The following is a 6,000-nucleotide window of genomic DNA, read 5'->3' on the forward strand; positions in this document are numbered from 1 at the left end:
GCAGCACAAATGGAGGGAGGAGACACAGCATGACAGAGAGAGACAGAGACACACACACTCTGTGTGTGTGTGTGTCTGTGTGTGTGTGTGAGAGAGAGAGATGTGTATTGCCCCTTTAAGTACGCTGACTCCACTCTAAATACACTGCCCTTTTAAGTAGATCAGCAAGTTGAGACAGCAGCTGCTGTCAGCATGTTCCCTCTGTCTTGAGCCCTGTCCTATGTCCCCCTGCTCTGTGGAGACGGGGTAAAGGACTGGGGGCAGGAGCAGGGGGAAAAGGGGACACCCTGACATTAGCACCCTCTTCCCCCCTCCCCTGCACAGCAAGCAGGAGGCTCCCGGGAGCAGCTCCAAGGCAGAGGGGGGAAGGACAAGCTCATGGCAGTGGGGGGAAGGACAACTGAACTGCTGGCAACTGATAGCTTGCTGGGCAGCTGCCACACAGGGAACATAGGGGAGCTGATGGGGGGCTGCTGGCCCACCCTGGTTCCAAGCCCTCACCAGCTCGCTCCAACGGGCTACTCTTTCTGCAAGCAGTGGACAAAGCAGGTGGCTGCCAAACAACACTATAAGGGAGCACTGCACAACTTTAAATAAGCATGTTCTCTAATTGATCAGCAACATAACAACGAAACAACGTTAACCAGGACAACGTTAAGTGAGGAGTTACTGTATGTCTTGTTAGTTCCGTGGGTTTTTTTGAATGGAGTTTTTGAGTTTGTTTGGTTTTTTAAGTACTCTTCTTTTTCAGTAAATTAAGGAAGGGAACAAGCAAGTTCTTCCACAGCTTCTAAAGACCCCGTCCTGGGGCTCCTCAAAAAATTCCTTCTTTCAGTTTTGTTTTTTTTAAAGAACATATTGGGGGTTCCCTGCCAAAGTATATTGCTTGTTTCTGATTTAAAAACTTGGGCATACAAGATTTGAATAAAATAAAACTTGCAACCTTTAAGGATCAGCCTGTTTTCCCATGTCTCAGGTGTTTTAAGGAAACTATATGTTGATATTCACACTAGTTTTCAGGAATGGCAGCCCTTTCAGGGTGTAGACCATGCTTCACATGCATAGTGCACTTACCGCATGTCTAAAAGATCTTATCAGAAATAATTTATCTTGTTTGGTCTCTGGCCCTGTACCCTTCATTTCCTATTTGTTTCCATAGCTCAGATTTAATTTTGCATGAATTGACTTATTATTGCTAAAAATCAAACCAAAGTCTCAATTTAATTGCATTTTAAATTGGGAAGTTGATCATTAACATTTAGTGACTATATAGGATATTTCTGTAAGCCACTGAGCTGTCGTGGTTACATATAATGCCATATTAATGAATACTTCATTATACAATAAGTTGAAGCAAATTAATACTAACAATATAGGAATACAAACATCATAGCAGGCGAAGCAATTACACCTCTTAAAAGATCACCAATTAATGAAACAGAATATTCTATTTTGTTCCAATTACTTACCTATTTATAAAGACTTGAAAGCTTTGCTAATAAAACAAATCCCTTAATAGGCCATACAATTATTTTCCCACCCTCTTTATAAGGCATTTATCCTCATATCTGCATTAAACCTAGAACAGATGCTCAGGAGATAATGTGGTTGAAATAAAAATATTGGGACTTTTTCTTAAAGACCCAGAAGTGATTTTGCCACATACCTTTTTACTTTTACTGTAGGTGCAAACAAATGTTTATTGTCTATTTTATTCAAAGAGGAAAAAAAGGCCAAACTTTTCCTGCATGGTTCAGTTTACAACCAGAAAGTGGTAATTTGTACCTCACAATCTCATAATCAGTCAATGCCAAACCTATAGTTCAGTGCCTACTACAGACAAGTCCTGCACTGCAGGGATGCTGTCCTTTTGATCAGATGTCAAACTAAAGTCTACCTACCTTTTTCGGGTGAAAGTTAAAGAATCCACAATATTTTTTCACAATAGTTAATGATAGCTTTAGAGTCCAAGCCAACACATTATGCTGCAGTCTGAGTAAGCTCTTCCTGAACACATAATAGCTGTCACTGTTGCTTATCATCACTGAACTACCAGCAACAAGGGCTGATGACATCTAAATGGGGGTAAACAAATTAAACACAGCCACATGCAGCATCAAGTAAGGACAACAGGCCTTGCATGAAGCATATCATGAGATTATTGAATTTACACTGGCTTGGTCTAATGCTAAGCCTTTCAAATATGTAACTTTCAAAATGGTTAGATAATTTAAAATGCAAGGAAAAGAAAGCACCTCCACAGACTACACAGGTTGAATCAAAGATGGGAATAGTTATATTCCTCTTGGTGAAAGCTGAAAATGGAACAATGTTTATGTTAAAATAGGAGGCGGGAAAGTTACCCTTAGTATGGTGCTCAGCAGAAATGTTAAAGGTGAATTCCAAACAAAATTTCAAATATTTAGCCCGGCAGAAGGTGAGAACTGCTCCGTATCTATTCTTGAGGAGCGTGGATAAAATTTGGAGATTTTGCACTGTCAACAAGAAGGCTTCTTAACAGCTAGATCCATCCCCCAAATGTAAGAAAATAAACCTAAAGGCTTTTAGACATCGATGCACTGTGATCAATGTAAAAAAGCCTAAATCATTGTTAAAAACAAAATGTTATAAAAATGTTAGGCCCTTGTTCTATTTTGTATAATATCCATTGTAAGTTCAGGATAGTCCTGGCAAGAGAATCATGTTCTGGCTTCTACCTCACAGCAGAAACCATAAGAAAAGATTTCACATCGCTAAACATCGAAGACAGGACTGATCAAACTCTGTTGAAACTGACTCCATCTAATGAACTTTAATGTTGACCAAATTATTGGTATCTTGCAGAACTGGATTGGCCCCCATGGTCCTATCCTTTTTATTGTTCTTTCAAAATGTATTTTCAAAGCACAAGCTAAGTGAGTATTACATCTAACAGACAAAAAAATCTTAAAGAGAGTTCAAATGTTTTTCCAAGAAAGGGAGAACATTTCTTTACATTCATCCTGCTGCTCACTTAGTTGATCTGTTACTTCAGATCACTCAGAAATATATGCCATGTAAGCACTTTGATGCCCTCCATTTTTGAAGGCTTAACCTTTAATCTGTTAGGAATACAATAGACAAATATACCAGAATAAAGATTTGTGTTGTCAGAGAGCCCACACTGGAAACATTTTTTTTGAGAAATGATACCATTACTAATCATGTGGGATCCACATAGTACCCTAAACAAGAAGGGATGAAGAAAAACAGAAGTTCCAAAATTCTGGTTATGGCTTCAAATAGCTATTATAATGAATCGTTCTAGGCAACTGCCATAAACAATGCCATTAGCCACCTTGTCTACATAAGGAGTTGTTCCAAATTAATTGATCCTCATTAATGCTGTGTGTTCCAAAATAAGAGTGTCTTGTTCCTGTTTAATTTAATGCACTGAGTTAAGATAAACAGGACCATGTTTAAAAATATGTAAGCTGGTCATGGTTAATGGTAGGGCTTGTTTTTGTTCTTTTTAATTCTGACTTTTTTTTGGTCCATGGTAGATGCTAAATTGTACATAAAAATTTATCAATTTGAAACGTTGTTGTTTGCAGTACTGTTGTCGCCATGTTGGTTCCAGAACATTAGAGAGATCAGGCGCATGAAGCAGTATCTTTTACTGATTAAGTGAGATATACCCAGATGATCCTAGCGAAGTGCCGCATGCTGCAGAGGAAGGCACAACTTCCCACCCCCACCCCCTCTGCCAAGGTCCCTGCCAATATGACCTTCGGGAAAATTCCTTCCTGGTGCTGAATATGGCAATCACTTAGACCCTGAACATGTGAGAAAGACCCAGCCAAGTACCTGAGAAACAGAATCCACAGTATCTCCTCAAAGCATTGGCCCACCCTGTACAGTGTTCCATCCTCAGACATGGCCATCTCTGATGCTTCAGAGAAAGAACACACAAAAAAACCCAGAATACAATGGGGCAGAGGTGGAATTCCCTTCCTGGCGCCTACAGCTGAACAGCTGATACTTTAGGAACATAAAACTTGACCCAGAAGGCCCACCCATCGAGCCCAGCGTCCCACCACATCACACAATCCCACACATTAACTTATCAAGCTCAATGTTAAAACTAATTATGTTTTTTACTTCATAAGTTTTACTGGGAGGCTGTTCCAGAATCTCACTTCTCTGATGGTTAGAAACCGTCTTCTAATTTCCAGTCTAAATTTATTTGTGGCCATTTTGTTCTTGTGTCAACACTGTTCTTTAACTTAAATAGTTCTTCATCCTCCTTGGCCCCCTCCCCAATGTATTCATACAGAGCAATCGTATTACCCCCGAGCCTTTGTTTTGCTAGGCTTAAAAGAGTTTGGCTTGTTTGTCTCCTCTTGTAAGATAGGCTCTCCATTCCCCTGGTTACCCTAATAAGCTCTTCTCTGCACTGTTCCAATTTGAGTTCATCATTCTTGAATATGGGCGACCAGAATTGTACACACTATTCCACATGAAGTCTTCACAATGGCACCATAGCAGTTTAATGAACATAGTCAGAAAGGCGTAACTTAATAGTCCAGTTGCTGTCACTGCCCAAAGTGGCTACAGAGTATGCTGCTGCTGTAGCTACCCAGAATTCCTGCTGCTTCCATTTCCCCCACAAAAGTCTCCAAAGCTACAGACTTATTGATCATGGCCCAAGGTAAGGAGAGGCAAAAAGTCATGTGGAAGTCAGGAAATCCCTGGAGAGAAGCTTCTGAGTTCCTTCTACATTCGTTCACTATTGCTTTCTTAATAAAAAGCTAAAGTCAAAAGCCTGCTGGTTCAAGTGGTGATGAACGCTATCCTCACAAAGTAAAGTGACATGGAAGTCCCAATGTCCAGGTGGACTAGTAATCAGAGGCTGATGAAAGGTGAGAGCAAATACCTACATGTGGTGGGAGTGGAGGTTCTGTGCAAAGTATTGCTGTGACCTTTACCAGACAAGGCAAGACTAGACTGGGTGGGGAATAATAATACTGAAACATTGTATCAGAGATGTTGAAGACAATCAATGACTGAAGGAGACATTGGCCATGTCTACAATAGGAAAATAGGTAATGTAAATAGGTAAAATCACGTTAACTTGTTGTGGTCTGTTGTAGGCTCCCCAACCAAAGTTGATCATGATAAACAAACACAATTTTTAAAAAAAGTGTTAAATCCTATCAACACTAATGTTTAAAATATTTGGCTGAAACATGTTAGCTAACTTTTTAAACATGACCTATTTTTTAGCCTAGATTTTCTATAAACCAGCTGAGGCCAGCGATTGGTTTTAAAATTATGCCTGAAATGTGGAGGAAAAGAACTTTTATGAAATGTGTGTTAGCTTTCCAATAAATACTGAAAGAGAAGAGAGATGATATCATAAACCAGGAGGTGCAAGGAGGACATGGTCACACACTGTGACACTGTTATTTTAATATTTCCCAACTTGGCAGCCAGAAGAGATTTCCCACATAGATATGCCAGAAGTAGACGACACAGTGTGCATTTCTGGGTCATGGAACGACATCATCCTCTCCCTTTCCTGACAACCACACTCTTAGCCTTATGCTTCCAGGATTAAGCTTTTAAACTACCTCCTTACTCATGCAATCTTTCCTAAGGGAAGTCAAGTGTTTGACTTTCCCTCGAGACTTTACCAGTGTCTTTTGTACTGCCGGCATAGATGCTGGAACTAGGGGTGTTGCCAAACCTCCAGTCTTGAAGTGATTTCCATCATATACAGGGTTTACAGTTTGGTTCAACGTCTCTCAGCACCCCTATTACAAAAATTGTTCCAGCGCCCCTGACTCCAGGGAAAAAATCAGATGTAACAGGTTTCTTTAAGGGACTAGATTTTCCCTGGCTGTGGTGCCCGTGTGGGTGGGGGTGGTGCACATGGGGCCTCTCTTCATTGCATGCCTCCTGCAAGGGCCAGGAAAAACTGCAGTCCCTGTGCTCAAAGTAAGGCAAGAACTGTTTGTG

The sequence above is a fragment of the Lepidochelys kempii genome, chromosome 1 (assembly GCF_965140265.1).
Source record: "Lepidochelys kempii isolate rLepKem1 chromosome 1, rLepKem1.hap2, whole genome shotgun sequence".
Lineage (NCBI taxonomy): Eukaryota > Metazoa > Chordata > Testudines > Cheloniidae > Lepidochelys > Lepidochelys kempii.